This window comes from Bufo bufo, chromosome 4 (assembly GCF_905171765.1).
Source record: "Bufo bufo chromosome 4, aBufBuf1.1, whole genome shotgun sequence".
In the NCBI taxonomy this organism is placed as follows: domain Eukaryota; kingdom Metazoa; phylum Chordata; class Amphibia; order Anura; family Bufonidae; genus Bufo; species Bufo bufo.
The window spans coordinates 434,045,554-434,068,912 of record NC_053392.1 but is presented as its reverse complement, the minus strand read 5'-3'; the positions used below and the strand labels follow the sequence as shown (position 1 = coordinate 434,068,912).

Genomic DNA, 23,359 nt, shown 5'->3' with positions numbered 1-23,359 from the left:
CCCATACACAGTGCTTGCTACGGAGTGCCCTATACACAGTGCCTGCCAGGGAGTGCCCCCATACACAGTGTCTGCCAGCGAGTGCCCCCATACACAGTGCCTGCCAGGAAGTGCCCCCATACACAGTGCCTGCCAGCGAGTGCCCCCATACACAGTGTCTGACAGGGAGTGCCCCCATACACACTGCTTGCCAGGTGTCCCCACACACAGTGCCTTCCAGGAAGTGCCCCCATACATAGTGCCTGCCTGGAAGTGCCCGCCAGCGAGTGCCCCATACACAATGCCTGCCAGCGAGTGCCCCATACACAGTGTCTGACAGGGAGTGCCCCATGCACAGTGCTTGCCAGGTATCCCCACACACAGTGCCTGCCAGGAAGTGCCCCCACACACAGTGCCTGCCAGGAAGTGCCCCCACACACAGTGCCTGCCAGGAAGTGCCCCCACACACAGTGCCTGCCAGGGAGTGCCCCATACACAGTGCTTTCCAGGTGCCCCCACACACAGTGTCTGCCAGGGAGTGCTCCCATACAAAGTGCCTGCCCCTATACAAAGTGCCTGCCAGGGAGTGCCCATGTACATTGTCTGTTGTATACTGCCATGGGCAGTGTCTGCCTGAGAGTGTAATAATCTCAGTGCCAGTTAGAGTTAGTAAGCCCCTCTGCTTGTTATGGATTCCACCCATATGGCTGGCTCCATTTACTGATTCGTGTGACAGCCATGTGTTTTCCTCCTCAGACTAGACATCCATGTGGAGGAGGATGAAAGAGCCCACCCAGTATCGCTGTCAACAAAGCACACCACAAGAGGGCGCCCGAGGCCACCAACCCATTTCTGCCTGTGCCTTTCTTGCTGGGAGCCTCCGAGACGCTCGGCGACGTCACTCATGTGGAGGCTGGCTCGATGATTGGCTGCGCTCCGTAGCGGGGCGGGACAGGAAGAAGGAAGTACTGTCCTAGTTGTGAGTCTCTGAGTGGAACGTCCGGAGTTGTCGCTGCCCTGGGTCACGTGACTTCTGTTGGTAGTACTTGTATGGAGCAGTGTGGCAGGTAAGCCCCAGCTTCTGGGTTGTGACTAAATACTATACTCCGTAAGGACCTGGTCCTCACCAGTGATAGGAAATAGCCGACTGTAGAGGAGCTGTCTATTTCCCATAATTTGTAGGGACCTCTTCTGCTTCCTTGATCTGGTTCTTGAACTCTGTTAGGATTTAGTTGTTTCTCAATGACTTGGCTAAATCCCCTATTAGGACCTGGTCATTAAAGGGATTCTGTCATCAGAATTTAGGCCTATAACCTAAACATATGGCGATGTCCCTAGTAATACACTGAATCCTAAAGTGACTTTATCAAATGCGCCTGTGGCTCTATAATCATAAAAAACAGGTTTATATCACCTGTCACTCACGTCAAATATGTCCAAGGGGTCGTCTCATGATGCAGGGGGCCCGGCTGCAGCCTTCTCCTTTCGGTGCCCAGCGCCGCCTTCTGAATTGAAATCTCCGCCCTCCCTTTCATTAGAGCCGCCTACCTCAGTTCATCGCCGCCTCTCTAACGTCCGCTCTCCTCCGCCAGATCCCGCAGGTTCGAGCCAAGTGCGCCGACCGGCGCATGCGCACTTCGCTGAACGAGGCCGCTGCCAGTAGTCCGGACGGGCGCATCAAGTTCTACCTAGTGCGCACGCGCAGGATCTGGCTGAAGAGAGCGGACGTTATAAAGGCGGCGATGAACTAAGGTAGGCGGATCTAATGAAAGGGAGGGCGGTGATTTCAATTCAGAAGGCGGCGCTGGGCACCTAAACGAGATGGCTGCAGCCGGGCACCTTTCACCATGAGACGTCCCCTTGGACACATTTCTGACGTGAGTGACAAGTGATATAAACCAGTTTTTTATGATTATAGAGCCACGGACGCATTTGATAAAGTCACTTTAGGATTCATTGTATTACTAGGGACATCGTCATATGTTTAGGTTATAGGCCTAAATTCGAACAGAATCCCTTTAACTATGACCAGTAACACATCTACATGGATACAGTGTTATAGTATACAAAAAAGTTATATAGGTGACTATTGTAGAATAAGCCTCTTTTATGTTTATTTTTATTTCTGAAAAATCTTTACAATAAAAAAAAAATATCATGTGACTTCTGAGCACTTGTATCTTCAGAAATGTCGTTCCTGTGATATTCATGGTAAAGCGCATTGCAGAAACATCTGGTCATGTGGTCTCTGTACTTTCCTTGTATGGATTATACACTGCTCAAAAAAATAAAGGGAATACAAAAATAACACATCCTAGATCTGAATTACTTAAATATTTTTCTGAAATACTTTGTTCTTTACATAGTTGAATGTGCTGACAACAAAATCACACAAAAATAAAAAAATGGAAATCAAATTTTTTAACCCATTGAGGTCTGGATTTGGAGTCACACTCAAAATTAAAGTGGAAAAACACACTACAGGCTGATCCAACTTTAAAGTAATGTCCTTTAAAACAAGTCAAAATGAGGCTCAGTAGTGTGTGTGGCCTCCACGTGCCTGTATGACCTCCCTACAACGCCTGTGCATGTTCCTGATGAGGTGGCGGACGGTCTCCTGAGGGATCTCCTCCCAGACCTGGACTAAAGCATCTGCCAACTCCTGGACAGTCTGTGGTGCAACGTGACGTTGGTGGATAGAGCGAGACATGATGTCCCAGATGTGCTCAATTGGATTCAGGTCTGGGGAACGGGCGGGCCAGTCCATAGCATCAATGCCTTCGTCTTGCAGGAACTGCTGACACACTCCAGCCACATGAGGTCTAGCATTGTCTTGCATTAGGAGGAACCCAGGGCCAACCGCACCAGCATATGATCTCACAAGGGGTCTGAGGATCTCATCTCGGTACCTAATGGCAGTCAGGCTACCTCTGGCGAGCACATGGAGGGCTGTGCGGCCCTCCAAAGAAATGCCACCCCACACCATTACTGATCCAATGCCAAACCGGTCGTGCTGGAGGATGTTGCAGGCAGCAGAACACTCTCCACGGCGTCTCCAGACTCTGTCACGTCTGTCACATGTGCTCAGTGTGAACCTGCTTTCATCTGTGAAGAGCACAGGGCGCCAGTGGCGAATTTGCCAATCTTGGTGTTCTCTGGCAAATGCCAAACGTCCTGCACGGTGTTGGGCTGTAAGCACAACCCCCACCTGTGGACGTCGGGCCCTTATATCACCCTCATGGAGTCTGTTTCTGACCGTTTGAGCAGACACATGCACATTTGTGGCCTGCTGGAGGTCATTTTGCAGGGCTCTGGCAGTGCTCCTCCTGTTCCTCCTTGCACAAAGGCGGAGGTAGTGGTCCTGCTGCTGGGTTGTTGCCTTCCTACGGCCTCCTCCACGTCTCCCGATGTACTGGCCTGTCTCCTGGTAGCGCCTCCATGCTCTGGACACTACGCTGACAGACACAGCAAACCTTCTTGCCACAGCTCGCATTGATGTGCCATCCTGGATAAGCTGCACTACCTGAGCCACTTGTGTGGGTTGTAGATTCCGTCTCATGCTACCACTAGAGTGAAAGCACCGCCAGCATTCAAAAGTGACCAAAACATCAACTAGGAAGCATAGGAACTGAGAAGTGGTCTGTGGTTACCACCTGCAGAACCACTCCTTTGTTGGGGGTGTCTTGCTAATTGCCTATAATTTCCACTTGTTGTCTATCCCATTTGCACAACAGCATGTGAAATTGATTGTCACTCAGTGTTGCTTCCTAAGTGTACAGTTTGATTTCACAGAAGTGTGATTGACTTGAAGTTACATTGTGTTGTTTAAGTGTTCCCTTTATTTTTAATGAGCAGTGTACTTACCTGCTCAGTGGCACCCGCGTCGCTGCGGATTTCTGTATGGCCACTGCTACATCTCCATGTCGTTCGGATCAAAACATCCAGTGACGGGGGAGCAGCTAATAGCAGGCCGCAACGGTGACCAGACCCAAGGGGGCTCGTTCCAGTCGCGGCCTGCTATTGCCTGCTCTCCCCGTGTCCAGATATTTTGATCCGAGTGACTGGGAGATGCAGCGGTGGTCATGCAGGGATTGGGAGCGACGCGGGTGCCCTGAGCATGTATAATCCATACAAGGGGACCGGGCATTGGCGGAGATATTTTCGATATCAGATAACCCCCTTTTAACATTATTTGTTTAAAAAAACAAATTAGAAATTTCCTATATTCTCAAAAGGACCCTTTCCATCTATTTTGTACTAGGGAGGATTCATACTGCTGTGGTTCTTTTCAGGGATAGGATTTAGCCGACTCACACTGAAGTGACTATTTCCTGTACTCCAAAAGGACCTTTTCCCTCCATCATGTACTAGGAAGGATTCATACTGCCAAGGTCCTTTTCAAGGATAGGATTTAGGCTCCATTCACACGTCCGCAAAATGGGTCCGCAATTTTGTGTAACTGGTGCGGACCCATTAATTTCCGATGGGGACGGAAAAGATGCATCCACACTTCCGTTTCCGCCCCAAAAAATATTACTTACCGGTAATTTCCTTTTCATGAATCCTCCATGATGGCATACCATGAGAGATGACCCGCCTCCAACCAGGTAGGGACAGGAAGAATAAATTTGACCCTCCTCCGGCTCCTCCTCAGTGTCTTTCTGAACCGACAGCCTAGAGAGTCTTTTCCTTTTCCACACCTATATATACCAAATATTAGTTTGTTTTTTTTTTGTTTTTTTTTGGGGGGGGGGGGGGGGTGTATAGACCCCATGCCGTCATGGAGGATTCATGAAAAGGAAATTACCGGTAAGTAATATGGTTTTTGCCCTTCATCCTCCATGACTGCATACCATGAGATATAACAGATTAATCCTTTAGGGAGGGACTATAGCCTGCAAAACTTTCCTTCCAAAGGAAAGCTCTCGCTTTGCTGTAGTATCCACTCTGTAATGTCTGGTAAATGTGTGAGTACTTGACCATGTTGCAGCCCTACAAATTTGTTCTATGGAGGCATTTGCTTTTTCCGCCTAGGATGTAGAGACTGATCTTGTAGAATTGGCTTTTAGATTTCCTGGTGGGGTCTCACCCAGGGTATTGTAGGACTCGGATATAGGCATTTTTATCCATCTGGACAAGGAATTTGTTGTGGCTTTATGACCCTTATAAGTCCTTAGGAACTGTACAAATAGGTAGTCTGATCTCCTAAAGGGTTTTGTGGCTTCTAGATAAGCCGGGATGGCTCTCCGTACATCCAGTTTGTGGAATTTAACTTCCCCTTCCGATTTTGGATTAGAACAGAAAGAGGGAATCGTAATTTCCTCCTGTCTGTGGAAATTAGTAACAACTTTAGGTAGGAATGAATTGTCTAATCTAAACACTACTTTGTCAGGGAATACCGTAAAGAAAGGGTCCACAATTTTCAGGGCCTGAATTTCACTTACCCTACGTGCTGAGGTAATTGCCACTAGGAATAAAGTTTTCAGTGTAATATATTTTAACGGGACTTCTGAAAGAGGCTCAAAGGGGCCTAAAGTTAACACAGACAAGACTAGATTAAGATCCCAAGGGGGAACCGTGGGTCTTAGAAAGGGTCTTAATCTATCTGCTCCTCTCAGATATCGGATGACCCATGGATGGTCTGCAATCTTTTTATCAAACACGGAACATAAGGCTCCATTCACACGTCCGCAAAATGTGTCCGCATCCTTTCCGCAATTTTGCGGAAAGGGTGCGGACCCATTCATTCTCTATGGGGACGGAATGTGCTGTCCGCATCCACATTTGCGGATCCGCACTTCCGCATCCGTGCTTCCGTTTCCGCAAAAAAATAGAACATGTCCTATTCTTGTCCGCAATTGCGGACAAGAACAGGCATATTCTATTATGTCGGCAATGTGCGGTCCGCAAAATGCGGAACGCACATTGCCGCTTTCCGTGTTTTGCGGATCCGTGACTCCGTGTATCCGCAAAACACATTGCGGACGTGTGAATGGAGCCTAAAGCTGATATGTGGACCCTTAAAGTATTTGGGCGCAACCCTTTCTGAAATCCAGATTGTAAAAATCCCAATATAGTTTGAATAGAGAACTCCTGGGATGAATATTTGGACCGGTAACACTAGCCGCAGAATCTTTTCCAGACCCTGGAATAAATCCTGGAGGTAATCGCCTTCCTGCTGGCTGCCATGGTGTTAATTATGGAATCTGATAAGCCTTAAAGGGACACTGACAGGGCCAAAAAGCATATTAAGGTGTATATATATGACCGTACAGGTCTTATAAAGTGTATAAGAATCATGTAAGTACCCCCCCTGTCCACCTTATAACTACAGTAATGTGAAGTTTTATAACCTGCTGGAATCGGGTTCAATCTGCCCAAGGGGCGGTGCTTCACCTCAGCTTGCGCCCAGCCAGCCTCGCCACAACTGCCGTTTGAAGCGCCGCCCAGCTCATCAATATTCACTTCGCTAGGCGGCTACTAGTGTCCCCGGCTATCTTCAGCGCATGCGCCCGGCACCCTCACTGGCCGGCATCGCGCCTGCGCACAGTCTCATTCTCAGAGGCTGCCTCTGAAAATGCCTCTGAGAATGAGACTGTGCGCAGGCGCGATGCGATCCCGGCCAGTGAGGGTGCCGGGCGCATGCGCTGAAGATAGCCGGGGACACTAGTAGCCGCCTAGCGCCGCCCAGCGAAGTGAATATTGATGAGCTGGGCGGCGCTTCAAACGGCAGTTGTGGCGAGGCTGGCTGGGCGCAAGCTGAGGTGAAGCACCGCCCCTTGGGCAGATTGAACCCGATTCCAGCAGGTTATAAAACTTCACATTACTGTAGTTATAAGGTGGACAGGGGGGGTACTTACATGATTCTTATACACTTTATAAGACCTGTACAGTCATATATATACCTTAATATGCTTTTTGGCCCTGTCAGTGTCCCTTTAAACTCTTAAAGTTAGCCTCAGATTACAGGCAGCCAGATGTAATTTTTCCACTTTGGGTTGGTGAACTGGACCCTGGGACAATAGATCTTGCTTCCAGGGAAGCATCCACGGGCTCTGTACTGACTGGAGTTTTAGAAGAGGGAACCAGGACTTTTTGGGCCATAATGGCGCTATCAATATCACATGGGCTCTGTCCTGACGTATCTTTTTTAGTACCCTGGGTATCAGAGGAAAGGGAGGAAAAGCATATGCCAGATGAAAGTCCCATTTTTGGGACAGGGCATCCACCCCTATGTTCCCACCGAAGGGGTTTAGGGAAAATAATTTTTTGAGTTTTGTGTTCACTGCGGAGGCAAACACATCCACCTGCGGGATCCCCCATAAGGAGGTTATCTGTAGGAAAACCTGTTCCTCTAGAATCCACTCTGTCGACTTCAGTGATACTCTGCTTAAAAAGTCTGCTTTTGTGTTTAAAGACCCTTTTAAATGTATCGCTGACAGGGATTTTGGATGAACCTCTGCCCAGGAGAATATTTTTTCCGCTATTTTGCTTAGCCCCACACTTCTTGTTCCTCCTTGATAGTTTAGATAGGCTACTACCGTTGTGTTGTCCGATCTTATTTGTATGTCCTTCCCCACTATATATTGGGATAGTACTTTTAGAGCTTTCCAAACCGCAGAGAATTCCCTCTGGTTTGAAGAGAGATCCATCTGATCCCTGGACATCTGGTCTTGACAGGAGTGATGAGAGCAATAAGCTCCCCATCCCCATAGACTTGCATCGGTTGAAACAATCTGTAGATGACCGGGAGACCAGGCAACTCCTTCCCTCAGGTGATCTGGATCTATCCACCACTGTAGGGAATGGTTTACCCAAGAGGGAATTTGAACTATCTGATATATAGATTCCTGATTTCTGTCGCAACATCCCAATAACCACTGCTGGAGGATCCGAGTGTGGAATTGGGCCCATTTGACTGCGGGAATACATGATGTTAGTGTGCCCAACAGTCTCATAGCTTCTCTGATCGTACAAACTGACAGATTTTGGAAGTTTGAGACCTTTCCTATTACTCCTGTCACCTTTTTCGTTTGGAAGAAAGGTTTTTTTGATGGGTGGAATCCATACGAACCCCTAGGAAAATTTAACTCTGTTAAGGGCAGGGGTTTTATTTCTCCCTGTTTATCACCCCACCTGTTTGATACAGAGTCTGGCAAGTCTGAAATAGATTCTTCTCTAGGCATTCTCTCGAATCTCCCACAATTAGAAGATTAGGGGATTATTAAGACGTTTCGTCTCCTCAAGTGAGCCACTACATCTATCATTACCTTTGTGAACACCCTCGGGGCTGAGGTGATCCCAAAGGGGAGTACTTGGAACTGAAAATTATGTAACTTTGTTCCCAGAAAAACTGCAATACGAAGACATTTTTGAGCTCTTTCATATACCGGAATGTGGTAATACGCATCCTTCAAGTCTATTAATGTTAAAAAGAATATATATTCAGGAGCAGAATATATATTCTGCTCCTGATGAAGGGGACTACTACTTCGACCCGAAACGCGTTGAGCCAATTTATTGAAATAAAAGATTGAAGAAGAATCGCTGTTCCGTGTGCCGTATATATCCAACTTGGTAGAACTGGAGCGCTGACGTCAGATCTTGTACATACTACAGGCGACCTTGGCTGGGGGGTTTCTGCTCCAGGTGTCTTGAGCTTTATCCTGGTGGCACACCCCCCTGTGAAGTGAGTGCATCAGGATTGTACACAATCTTGATTTTTTTAATTTTTATTTTTTTGATCTATGTTTTAATAATTCCAGTTGTGATTTTCAATTAGCAACTAAGCCCATATTACTAACAATAATTGTGGGTATGCGTGCTTTGGTATCTTCCTAAACATTGTCGGCGCATTGTGTGTTCAATACGCCAATATATGCACGTGACATTTATTATTTACCTGTGGCCCTTTAATTTTATTAATATCATCGTTTACTAAGAGTGGCGCCGAATTTTGTTTATTGTTTTCTTTTTTGGGGTGGGGATAAGGCCGTCTTGAGACTCCCTTTGTGGACGTTTCAGGCACACACGGCCCATCCTTGACCCATCTCTCCATTTGTCCATTAAGTGTATAGCATTGCTAACACTATCTCAGGCTGCCTTCTTTACTAGCATCATTCACTATCCACCATCTCTTTACTTCTGTCCATTATCTTTGGCGCCTCTGGTTCCTTTTCACCTGCTGTACATCTTGTGTACTTTGGTAGTGTTTGGTAACCACATCCTCAGTTTTTCCTCCTTTTTTTTATACATATCCCCTTCTCTAAGAAGAGATTCTAATTGTTGTAACCACTTTTTAAGGGACCGAGGCACAGAGGTGGCGGCTAAATTGGGTTTGAAAATACCCATGGCAGCTTTCCAAGTCTTCTTTAGGCGTGAATCTACCTTTTTATCCATGGGGTCTTTTAAGGACCCCATGTCCTCAAAGGGAAGAGCATTAGAACCTTTAACCAACTTGGAAAGTGACATCTATTTTAGGGCATGAAGTTAGAGGGTTTCTATCATCACAAAATTCGTTATGTAGCTGGCTGACATTAGCGATGTGCTAATGTCAGCAGTACATAACTGTGTAACTTTTATCTGCCTACATGCCGCCGTTTGCCCAGAAAACTAAGTTTTAAAATATGCAAATGAGCCTCTAGGTGCTATTGGGGCGTTGCTGCAGCACCTAGAGACTCCGTCTCCTCACCGTTCGGCGCGCCCATTTTGCTTTGATGGACATCTCTGCTCTTTGAAAGTAAAATCCCACGCCTGCGTCGTCCCGTTTAGTATTCGGCGCAGTGAGTGAAGGATGCTCGCTTGCCGCCGGCTTCCTCACTGCGCCTGTGTCAAATACGTCACAGAGCTCCCCGGAAGTGAAGACAGCCGGCAGCAGGTGAGCATCCTTCACTCACTGCACCTGCGCCGACTACTAAATGAGACGGCGCAGGATTTTACTTTCAAAGCGCAGAGCAAAGATGTCCATCAAAGCAAAATGGGCATGCCGAACGGTGAGGAGACGGAGTCTCTAGGTGCTGCAGCAACGCCCCAATAGCACCTAGAGGCTCATTTGCATATTTTTAAACTTAGTTTTCTGGGCAAACGGCAGCATGTAGGCAGATAAAAGTTACACAGTTATGTACTGCCGACATTAGCACATCGCTAATGTCAGCCAGCTACATAACGAATTTTGTGATGATGGAAACTGTAACGAGCCCCTCCTCGCTCTATTCTGCTCTCACGGCACTCCCTGATGTGACCACAATATCTGCTGGCTCCGCCGCTGATGATCCGGCCTCAAACGACCGCTCGTGTCGTTTTAATTCTCACAGAACTAACACCAGTCAGGCTGTATGTGAGTTCAAACTGACAAAATCTTTATTGAATGCATCACATATATTTATAATGACAGTTGGAACACCTCTTTCAATTGGTAAATTTTAAAACCCCCTCTGATTGGCTATGCAAATGAGGTAAGCAGAGGGGCAATTCCATTTGTGACGGAATCACTATTTAAGTATGTGCTTCCACATTTGACGGTAAATAAGTCTGCTACTAAAGTATATGCTATATGCATTTTGGCATTGTGTGACAAAGCATATATGAGACTGTACATTTAAGCAAAAATACTTGTATTTTTTGCTTTTGTTACATTGTGTAAATTGTCCATAACATGTTGTGACGGAATCACTTTTCATGGACACAAAGAGATGAGTTTGTTTCAAAAAGAATAAATCTCTGTGAATGTAAAAGAAAAAGATAATGTTTCTGTTATATATGTTATACATTACTTAGTATATGGCCTAGTAGCAGATATAATTTTTCTCACTTTGTTATACAACATAGCTTACCATCGATTTCAGCACTGTGACGGAATCACCGTGACGGAATCACCAGTTGTCCTTCACAGTGTAATGAAAGATTTTATTTAACTTAAGTTTTCTTTTAATGAATATTTAAAAGCTTATAATTTTCTTTTATACAAGCAGCACTTATTCTGCATTAACGGAGTTCGCAAATACATATTTCATTCTGTCATAGGCCAACTTTAAAGTTGGCTGCGGTATATGTATAACATCATGTTCATCAACCCAGCATTGATTTTCTTTTTCTGGGAACACAAAAATCTGGCCGGCTTCATCATTCTTTCTCAAGTTGAGAACTTCAAATTGGGAGTCTGCTGGTTGTCCAACGTTTTAATTTTTCCCATAGTATGTACAGAGCACGAAACTACCAACCTTTAACAATGATGTAGTCCTTTAAACCAGGTGACATCCAACTGATATCGCTGTTGTAGAACTCTTCCCCAACAGCATTGACCTGCTGATTACTTGCTCTGGGACTTAAAGATTGGGATGGAGAGGGAAACTGATCACTGAGGCATTGTACAACTTTTATGATTTTCTGTGGACTGTGCGGAAGACCTCTCTTGACCCGCTTAAAGGGGTTGTCCGGGTTCAGAGCTGAACCCGGACATACCTCCATTTGCCCCCCGGCAGCCCCCCTGACATGAGCATCGGAGCAGTTCATGCTCCGATGCTCTCCTTTGCCCTGCGCTAAATTGAGCAGGGCAAAGGCATTTTTTGGAGATCCGGTGACGTACCGGGACTCTCCATGGGGCTGCCAGGCACTGATGGGCGGGATTTGGCTCTGCCCTAGCCAGTAAAACTGCTAGGGTAGAGCTAAAGCCCGCCCCTCAGAGCCGGTGACATCACCGATCACACTGCCGGGCGGAAGTTTCCGCCCGGCAGTGTGTTATTGAAAACAAAAGAGCCCTTGCCCTGCACGATTTAGCGCAGGGCAAGGGAGCGCATCGGAGCAGGAGATGCTCTGATGCTAGCCTCAGGGGAGCTGTCTGGGTGAAAATAAGGGTATGTCCAGGTTCAGCTCTGAACCCGGACAACCCCTTTAAGTGCTTTCCAAAGACTTTGCCTACTATTGTACAGAAATGATGAAGGTAAAGCATATTCATGACTGCATGGAGTATCGGCAACTGCTGTAGATATAGAAGCTTTATCTTGTGAACTGTCTTCTGCTTGTCTCTGTATCTTCTTTGAGCAATATTATGCTGTTTGTTGAATTTCTTAAGTGTCTTGGTGTCATTGCTGTCCGCTTGTCTTGCTTCCGATTCATTGCTTCATGCAGGCCTGCATTTTTTTGTCTTTGTCGACTTTCACGTCGTCTCTCAGCATCAGTTTTGCCCATCTTTCTCACAAGTTGCTACAAACTCAAAGACCTAAAATAAATTGGATGCTTCATAGACCTATACTACCACTCTAGTTAGCATGAAATAGCCTTATGGACATTCAGGTGATTCCGTCACAGTGCCATAACTGTCCTAATAACATGTGAAAATTTGTGACTTTTTACAGTAATAATCCTGGTAAAGGTAGTGCTTTGCACAAAACTTTTTACTGACCTGTATAAAATACCGACCCGTATAGCAAGAAAAATCTCGGTTATCGTGACGGAATGACATGCTCATGCACACCATCTTTAAACAGCTAGTGGTTGACTTGTAAACATGGTGGAAAGTCTCTATCTATTAATATCAAATCTCTAATGCATGCTACAAGTGACTGCACTTATCAAACAAATGTCAAAACGTCCTGGCTTACTTGATGGTATCACAAACTTGACAAAGAATGCACCATCTGTGCAAGCAAATCGGCCATCTTGGTTTACAATGTTGCTACTTTAAGGCGCCTTTTTTTTTAAGTTACAAAACAATATTTCCTTGAACTTTAGATTGTGTACATTAATATTACACACATATTGTGTTTTTAAATACAATTTCATTTTTGTGTGATTGGGTTGACATTTCCATGGAATTGCCCAGAGATTAGTTCAAGAGCTTGGCTGGGAGGCAGATGGGTGTGGCCATTGTCACAGAGAGGGTCAAACCATGACATTACCCCCCCCTCCCGGGAAACAGTCCAACAGCCACAGTGGGACCCTCACCGGGTCAACTCGAGCATGTTGGAAAAGTAGTCTTAAGATTCCAGGTCCGTTTGCCGTGACAATCCATCCGCATTCCCGTTTTGAGGCCCTGGCCGATATTGTATGGTGAAATTGTAGGGTTGCAAAGCCAGGCTCCACCTTTAGTAATGGGCCATTCTCTCCACCCGGTTTAGCCATATCAAGGGATTGTGGTCCGTCATGACGGTAAAAGAGCGTCCATAGACGTAGGGCTGCAATTTCTTTAAAGCCAAACATTCTTTTTCCACGGCAGCATATCCAACTTCACGGGGTAACAACTTGCGGCTGAGATACGCCACCGGGTGCTCCTTCCCATCGTCGCCAACTTGACTTAGTACGGCTCCCAGTCCGAACATGGAGGCGTCTATATGTACGACAAAGCGTTTGTTAGGATCGGGTGCCGTCAGTATGGGAGCTTGTGTTAGGGTGGTTTTCAACTGTTGAAATGCTGTTTCGCACTCCGGGGACCACAGGACCTGTCTAGGGAGATTCTTTTTGGTCAGGTCCGTCAGTGGTTTGGCTATGTCACTATAGTGATGTACAAACTTTCTGTAGTACCCGGCTGTCCCTAAAAATGCAAGTACCTGGGCCTTGGTTCTGGGAATCGGTCAGTTTAGGATGGCCTCGATTTTTGCAGGCTCCGGCCTCTGCTTCCCACATCCCACTCTATGTCCCAAATTTTGTACCTCAGACATCCCGATATTACACTTGTCTGGCTTCAGGGTCAGGCCTGCAACTATGCCCAGGTGTCTGAGATGCTCCTCCCATGTCTGGCTATAGATTGCGATGTCATCATCAAGATATGCGCATGCAAAATCCTGCAGACCACCGAGGAGTTGATCTATCATTCGTTGGAAGGTAGCCGGAGCATTTTTCATCCCGAATGGCATTACCCGAAACTGGTAAAGGCCAAACGGGGTGATGAAGGCCGACTTTGGAATGGCGGCCGCCTCCAGGGGAATCTGGCAGTAACCCTTACACAGGTCAATAGTCGTCAGATAATGTCCCTGAGCTATTTTGTCCAACAATTCGTCCACTCGGGGCATGGGGTAGGCATCTGTCACAGTACAGTCATTCAGTCGCCTATAGTCCACACAAAATCGGGTTGTGCCATCCCGTTTTGGGACTAATACTACAGGGGAAGCCCAGGGGCTTCCTGATGGTTCGATCACCCCTAACTTAAGCATCTCCCTAATCTCTGCTCTCATCCCTTCTTGCACAGCTCCAGGAATCCTATAGGCTGATTGTCTCAGGGGCTTCTGCCCGAGGGTCTCCACCTTGTGCACTGCCAAGTGAGTGTATCCAGGGAGTGTTGAGAACATCTCTTTCCGGTCCTGGAGTAATTCCCTGACCTGTTCTTGTTCCTGGGGTCCTAACCCATCTCCTAACTGAACATCTTCCACCCCCCCAGAATGATTACTGATTGCAGGAAGCTCCAGCATCGGCAGGTATTCAGAGTCCCCGGTGGCAGGAGCGCATATGGCGGCTACTGCCTCAGCCCTCTCGTGATAGGCCTTCATCATATTGATGTGGAATGTCCTCTTAATTCTTGTGTCTGCACAGCTGGCGACCACGTAGGTGGTGTCGCACAGCTGTTTTACCACCTGATAGGGGCCCTGCCAGGAGGTCTGTAATTTATTTTGCTTCAAGGGTTTTAGTACTAGGACCTTCTGTCCGACATAAAAAGTGCGATTCCGAGCAGATCGATCATACCAAACCTTCTGCTGACTCTGGGCTTATTGCATATTCTCATGGACTAGCTCGGTAAGTTCCCGCAGTCGATCCCTGAGTTCCAAGACGTAACTAAGGATGGGGAGGCCTTCAGGATCCTCTCCCCCTTCCCACTGGGCACTCACTAAGTCTAAGGGTCCCCTAACCCTTCGCCCATACAACAGCTCAAATGGTGAAAACCCTGTGGACTCTTGAGGTACCTCCCTGTATGCGAACAGTAGGTGGGGAAGATATTTTTCCCAATCCTTCCTACTCTCCATGAAGGCCTGAAGTAGCTGTTTTAGGGTCCCGTTAAATCTCTCGCACAGCCCGTTCGTTTGGGGGTGGTAGGGTGCACTCTGGAGGGTTTTAATACCACAGAGGCGCCAGAGCTGCTGGGTCAGCTCAGCGGTGAACTGATTTCCTTGATCAGACAATATCTCCTGGGGAAATCCTACCCTAGTAAACACCCGCAGTAAGGCATCAGCTACCGTGTCAGCCTGGATATTGGATAGGGGAATAGCTTCCGGGTAGCGGGTGGCGTAATCAACCACTGTAAGAATATACTTCTCCCCAGTAGCACTGGGGCGGGCCAGTGGGCCAATAATGTCTACTGCTATCTGGCTAAAGGTGTTCCCTAATTATCGGCATGGGGTGCAGAGAGGCTTTTGGATGATCCCCCGCCTTTCCAACTCTCTGGCAAGTCTCACAGGTCCGGCAGTATTCTCGTACCTCTGCATGTAACCTAGGCCAGAAGAAAGCACGAGACAACCGACTCCGGGTCTTAGCTATCCCTAAATGTCCGGCCAAGGGGATGTCGTGAGCCAGCCTCAATAGCTCCTGTCTGTACTTCTGGGGTACGACTAGCTGTTTGTGGGGGCCCTCGCGTTTCCCGTTACCCACCCCTTAAGTGTAACGATAAAGAAGCCCTCCCTCCCACTCTATTCTGTCTTCCCCCCAACCCCCCTGGATCCTTGCCCGCCCTGTCCCGATAGCACGCTAAAGTAGGGTCTTTCCAGGGTTTCTTGCCTAACGTCGGAAGGAGAATCCCAGGACATGGGGTTGTCAAGTCGGGGTAACGTGGGAGGATTTGGTCTTACCTGGGTCCCCATAGGAGTGGAGTTGCCTTGTAGGTGGCTTTGTTGTCGGGTGGTCACGGCCATGGCGGTCTCTGGTGCAAATGAAGAAGTCAAATGCCCCAAGTCGTTCCCCAAAAGTACTTCTGCGGGTAACTCACGGAGTATCCCTACTCTCACTTGTCGCTTCCCTGAGCCCCAATCCAGGTGAACTCTGGTGGTGGATAAACGCAGCACCTTGCCCCCTGCTACCCTGACTGCCACAGTCTGGCCGGTTCGGGCCGACTGAGGAACCATGTGAGGCTGAATAAGGGTAATCGTAGCCCCGGAATCACGAAGTCCCTGGGCCGGCTGCCCATTAACCCATACCGCCTGACGATGGTGCTGCCGATTATCTTCAGCTGCGGCTTGGACGGGATCCGCCTCGAACAGCTCACCAAACTCTTCCTGAACATCTAGCGGGTTGGCCTCGTTCTGGAGGCAATAATTCGCCGACCTGGATAACTGGGCAGTCTCTTTGTACCTCGGGGATCGGGTAGGGCAATAACGCTGCAGATGACCCGTTTGATTACATATATAGCACTTAGGCCCGGTAGAAGATTTTGATTGGGCTAAGGGTCTAGAGGCAGCCCACTGAGATACTGGAGTTGGGCTCGAGGTCGGTACACTGGGCCACGGTAGTGGATAGCGCTGGCCTCCAATGGATCTCCGAGAGTCCAGATATTCATCGGCCAAAGTAGCTGCTTGCTGTACCGTCTGTGGCCGCTTATCTCGCACCCAATCCCGTACTATCGGAGGGGTGTGGTCAAAGAACTGCTCTAAGAGAACTAGCTGGGTGATGTCCTCTATGGTATGAGCATGGCTTCCCTGGAACCAGCCCTTGAGGTTCCGCTGCAGACGATGTGCCCACTCCACGTAGGTTAGGTTGTCTTGTTTCCGGGATTCTCGAAACTTAATCCAGCTGGCTTCAGGGGTAATGGCAAATCGGGCTAGCAGGGCTTCTTTTACCCTGTCATAATCCATGGCGTCCTCATCCTCCATGGCCCGATACGCATCCGCAGCTTTGCCAGTTAGGTTACTCGCCAGTAAGGCGACCCGATCTTGGGACGGCACTTTATGTATCTGGCACAGTCTCTCAAAGTCCTGGAGGAACTCTTCTATTTCCTCCTCTCCTTCCTTAAATAATTTGAATGCGCGAAATGGCAACTTACGGACAGGTGCTGTATCTCTAGGTGCTGTCTCTGATCGCCGTATTTCCGCCATTCTCCACTCATGTTGTCGCTCCAATTCTCTCTCTTGTTGCTCTAGTTCTTTCTCTTGCCGCTCATCCTGCAGCTGGATGTCTCTGATGGCATTCTGTATGGCGGTCTCAGATGGGTTGGCACCATATAATGCCAACCGTTCTCTAACTCGTTGCTGAAACAAGGCTTCCACGGACCGAGGTCCAGCATCACCATCCCTCTGATCCATCTCAGCTAACTCACTGATCAAGGTGGCCTTGTTCTTTGTCCCAGCGATCCCTCCTTGGCTCTCAAGTAAATCTTTCAGCGTGTCTCTCCTGCAGGATGCGTAGCTGGTCATTCCTAGTTGTGACTTGGAGTGTCCCAGTAACTGGAGAGCCAATCCCACCACTGCCACCAATGTAACGAGCCCCTCCTCGCTCTATTCTGCTCTCACGGCACTCCCTGATGTGACCACAATATCTGCTGGCTCCGCCGCTGATGATCCGGCCTCAAACGACCGCTCGTGTCGTTTTAATTCTCACAGAACTAACACCAGTCAGGCTGTATGTGAGTTCAAACTGACAAAATCTTTATTGAATGCATCACATATATTTATAATGACAGTTGGAACACCTCTTTCAATTGGTAAATTGTAAAACCCCCTCTGATTGGCTATGCAAATGAGGTAAGCAGAGATTAGTTCAAGAGCTTGGCTGGGAGGCAGATGGGTGTGGCCATTGTCACAGAGAGAGTCAAACCATGACAGAAACCCTTTAACAAGGCTTCATCTTCCTCACTAAAGGGAAATCTACGCCGTATTGTTTGGGAATAAATAATTTCCTATCTGGCGTCTTCCATTCCCTTTTTATCATATCATGCATATTTTTATGGACTGGGAAGACTCGTTTTTTTCTTTATGTTCGAGTCCACTAAACATTTCGTCCTGGACAGACCTATGGACTTTCTCGTCTGAGAGGTCCATGGTCGCCCTAATGGCTTTAATCAATTCTCTCAATTAAAATCTGTATCAGATCCAGAGGAATCAACAGAGTCAAAACTTCCTTGGTCTGCATCCTGCTCTGAATCTGAGGAGCTAGAATACATAATTTTTTGTTCCCTACGTTTAGAGGTAGACGGACATAGGCTGTTTGGATAAAGCTGAGCGCATCTCCTCTCTAATTACGTCCCTTAATTCCTCCCTGATAGATGGAATCAAATCGTTGGCTATGTTTGTAGTACATTTTTTGCAGAGTTTTTTTAGTACATGTTTCTGGTAATTTTACCGAACACACTACACATTTCCTAATTTTAGGGGTGGATTTTGTTTCCTGCACACCATCCTTATCACTCTGCACGCATACAGGAGAGGGTTAACAGAAACACAAGAGGTTAGCATAAGTACAAGATATACAGCATCCCCCAAGTGAAAGAAACCCACAGCAGCAGGACCCATGGCGGACATCTGGCCTGATCCTAATTCCGACATACTGTCAGACCTCTGCCATGTCTGTCCCCCTTTTTATTTCTCCTTACCTGCAGACCTCAGATCAGAGGGCGACTTCTGCCTTGATCTCCGCGCCAAATTAAGCTCCGCCCCCTACGTTACTCACACAACCAGAAGTACCGCTGGAACGCATGCGACTTCCTGTGACGTCATAGTCATGCACCGAAGATTCGGGATGCCATGAGGAGCGCTGAAAAGACAGGAGGAACTAAGTGTCTGGTTGGCACATGGACCTCCACCCCGGCGCGCAGAGCAGGAGGTAAGGAGCAGGGTCCCTTACCTACAGACTTCCAGCACTCCAATGCCCAACTAGGGAACGGGTGCTGCCTGCATCCCTCATGTGCCTAGGCATAATGACAGTAAAATCGCCACCTCTGCCTGCCGACACAGAAGTGGACCCACAGCAAGTGCCGTGAGGAATAACCCGTCTACCACCTGGAGGGACAGGAAGACACTGAGGAGGATCCGGAGGAGGGTCAAATTTATTCTTTCTGTCCCTACCTGGTTGGAGGCGGGTCATCTCTCATGGTATGCCATCATGAAGGATGAAAGGGAAAAATAGAACATGTCCTATTCTTGTCTGCAATTGTGGACAAGATTAGTCATTTTCTATTATAGTGTCGGCGATGTACGGTCCGCAGATTGCGGAACGCACATTGCTGTGTCCTGCAGATCCGTAAAACACTTACGAACATGTGAATGGACCCTTAGCCGACTCACACTGAAGTGACTATTTCCCATAGCCCAAAAGGACCTTTTCCCTTTATTATGGAGTATGGAGGATTCATACTGCTGAGGTTCTTTTCAGGGATAGGATTTAGCGACCCTGCCTGGCATACTGTGCAGGAGCGACAGTGTAAATGTCTCCTGTGTCTCTCCCAGTATTGATTTTGGTGGAATTTGGTTATTGATTTGTGTCTTCTGTTTCCATGTGTTTTTGTCTGTCCTGGCTCATTTGGTTTCCGCTTTGTTTTTACTTGATTTTGGCTGATCTGTCACTAGTCAGTTATTTTGACCCCACGGTACCTTCCCCGTATAGGGGAATTAAGGAGTGACTGTGGACTAGGAAAGATTGTGCAAACAGTTAGGAACATTGTTAGAGTAGGTGAGCATCAGAATTGTCCTTTCTGTGACACATGATTGAAGCATTGTACAATGCAGGGAGTCTCCCTTCTAGCAGTAGATGCTGCTCCCTAGTAGCAAAGGTCACCAAAGCTGTTTTAATGTGTGTGTCTGTTACATCATACATAGGCCCTGATTTATCAGAACTTCACTCCAGAATTCTGGCATCAAAAAGTGCAAAATATGGCTTATGCAACTTCTTTTGCCATTAATTGCGCCAAATTTTGCATTTTTAAACAACTCATGCCAGATTTGTAATATGGATGGAAAAGTGGGTGTGGTTAGCTATGTTAATGATTAGGGATCGACCGATTATCGGTTTGGCCGATATTGAGGATTTTGAACGTTATCGGTATCGGCATCTATTTTGCCGATATACCGATAGCGTATTGGGAACACAGAACGCGCTGCTCTCAGCGCTCTCCGTGTTCCCTCCGCAGCACAGGGGAGAAGGAAGCAGTGTCTCCCTCCCCCTGTGCTGCTGCTGCCGCTGCCGCCAATGAGAGGAGAGAACATAAGAGGAGGGGAGGGGCTGTGGCCAGCGCTCCACCAATGAAGATAAGCCTTTCATTAATTCATATACAGGAGGCGGGAGCTGGCTGCAGAATCACATAGCCGGCTCCCGACCTCTATGAACTGTAGCTGCGATCTGCGGTAGTTAACTCCTCAGGTGCCACGGATCGCAGCTACCGCTCATAGAGGTCGGGAGCCGGCTATGTGATTCTGCAGCCAGCTCCCGCCTCCTGTATATGATTGAGAGACTTATCCACATTGGTGGCGCAGTGCGCCCCCCCCCCCCAAGCCCCCCAGTATTAATCATTGGTGGCGCAGTGCACCCCCCCCCAAGCCCCCCAGTATTAATCATTGGTGGCGCAGTGCGCCCCCCACCCCCATCCCAATCCCAATAGTAAAAACATTGGTGGCGCAGTATTACAGTAATACATCCAGTATTACTCATTGGTGGCAGTGGCCACAGGATCCCCTCTCCCCTGCTCCTCCGATCGGAGCCCCAGCTGTGTAATCCTGGGGCTCCGATCGGTTACCATGGCAGCCAGGACGCTATTGAAGCCCTGGCTGCCATGATAAGCTCCATGCTGCTGTGTGCACTATGCACAGAGCAGCAGGGACAGTGTGAGCTCCTATTCACCCTGATAGAGATCTATCAGGGGGAATAGGACAAGGGTTCTAGTCCCTAAGGGGGCTAAAAGTTAGTAAAAAAAACCCCCACAAAAATAGTAAGTATAAATGAAAAAGATTTAAAAAAACAAAAATAAATACACATTAACAATAAACAAAAAAAAATACACATTAACAGTAAACATTAATTTTCAGCAGATTTGTGTAGGAATTTTTTTTTTTCTCAAAAATGAAAATTCCCAGAATATCGGTATAAATTATCGGCTATCGGCCTGAAAGTTCACAAATTATCGGTATCGGCCCTAAAAAATCAATATCGGTCGATCCCTATTAATGATTATTACTACTTAGGAAAACTGGAGGAGCTTCTCTAGAAGAAGTGTTGGGTGTAAGAACAAGCCACATTTATCAGACAACCTGTGACATGTGATGAATGTGGAATAAAGTTCTCCAACACAAACTCAAGCAAAACTGACTTTAAATATTCTCTTTATGATAAATTCCCCCAGAGTGTGCCATCGGAGACAAATGCACGGCTACAGTTTCCCAAAGTATATAGTTAATTTAAAAAAAGACGACAATTATTTGAAATGTTTACATATTTTATTCATCTAAAATATAACATTTATTTAACCACAAATTATGGTTAACCCTATAAGAAAAAAATGCAAGATTAAAAATAGTAAACTAAACAGCATTGTAGGGCACGTCACACTCTTTCAAACAGGACCTTTTTTTTATCTGGTGAGATGCTCCCATATTGAGACATATGTGCCGCCCGTTCCATGCACTGGGGACCGCAATAACCAATGTAATCTTGCCCATGTCAGCGATTTGTAATCTTCTACAGAGGAGTGGCAATATTCTAACACTTCTGGTCCCCTATGTACCCCCAGACTACTCCCACACTGTTACCAGTCCCCCATGTACCCCCAGACTACACCCACACTGTTACCAGCACCTCATTGGTCCACCATGTACCCCCAGACTACACCCACACTGTTACCAGCACCCCACTGGTCCCCCATGTACCCCCAGACTACACCCACACTGTTACCAGCACCCCACTGGTCCACCATGTACCCCCAGACTACACCCACACTGTTACCAGCACCCCACTGGTCCACCATGTACCCCCAGACTACACCTACACTGTTACCAGCACACCACTGGTCCCCCATGTACCCCTAGACTACACCCACACTGTTACCAGCACCCCACTGGTCTACCATGTACCCCCAGACTCCACCCACACTGTTACCAGCACCCCACTGGTCCACCATGTACCCCCAGACTACACCCACACTGTTACCAGCACCCCACTGGTCCACCATGTACCCCCAGACTACACCTACACTGTTACCAGCACCCCACTGGTCCCCCATGTACCCCCAGACTACACCCACACTGTTACCAGCACCCCACTGGTCCACCATGTACCCCCAGACTACACCCACACTGTTACCAGCACCCCACTGGTCCACCATGTACCCCCAGACTACACCTACACTGTTACCAGCACACCACTGGTCCCCCATGTACCCCTAGACTACACCCACACTGTTACCAGCACCCCACTGGTCTACCATGTACCCCCAGACTCCACCCACACTGTTACCAGCACCCCACTGGTCCACCATGTACCCCCAGACTACACCCACACTGTTACCAGCACCCCACTGGTCCACCATGTACCCCCAGACTACACCTACACTGTTACCAGCACACCACTGGTCCCCCATGTACCCCTAGACTACACCCACACTGTTACCAGCACCCCACTGGTCTACCATGTACCCCCAGACTCCACCCACACTGTTACCAGCACCCCACTGGTCCCCCCATGTACCCCCAGACTACACCCACACTGTTACAAGCACCCCACTGGTCCACCATGTACCCCCAGACTACACCCACACTGTTACCAGCACACCACTGGTCCCCCATGTATCCCCAGACTACACCCACACTGTTACCAGCACCCCACTGGTCCACCATGTACCCCCAGACTACACCCACACTGTTACCAGCACCCCACTGGTCCCCCATGTACCCCCAGACTACACCCACACTGTTACCAGCACACCACTGGCCCCCCATGTACCCCCAGACTACACCCACACTGTTACCAGCACCCCACTGGTCCCCCATGTACCCCCAGACTACACCCACACTGTTACCAGCACCCCACTGGTCCCCCATGTACCCCCAGACTACACCCACACTGTTACCAGCACCCCACTGGTCCCCCATGTACCCCCAGACTACACCCACACTGTTACCAGCACCCCACTGGTCCCCCATGTACCCCCAGACTACACCCACACTGTTACCAGCACCCCACTGGTCCCCCATGTACCCCCAGACTACACCCACACTGTTACCAGCACCCCACTGGTCCCCTATGTACCCCCAGACTACACCCACACTGTTACCAGCACCCCACTGGTCCCCCATGTACCCCCAGACTACACCCACACTATTACCAGCACCCCACTGGTCCCCCATGTACCCCCAGACTACACCCACACTGTTACAAGCACCCCACAAGCTTTACATATACCTTTCATAAGGGACAAAAAAAACCATCTCAAGCATGCCACCATCCTCTGTGTCCCTCCAGCACACCGTGCCAGTGCTAAACCATG

General features: G+C 48.1%; 1 protein-coding gene across 1 annotated transcript in view; it reads left to right on the top strand.

Annotated features, from left to right (window-relative positions):
- The first annotated feature begins 951 nt into the window (after nt 1-951).
- The window catches only part of SERAC1 (serine active site containing 1), a 354,636-nt gene continuing 332,228 nt past the window's right edge, over nt 952-23,359 (top strand). The window contains exon 1 of the mRNA XM_040429358.1: nt 952-1,046. The gene's annotated coding sequence lies outside the window, so the exon portion shown is untranslated. The remainder of the gene's footprint in view (nt 1,047-23,359) is intronic.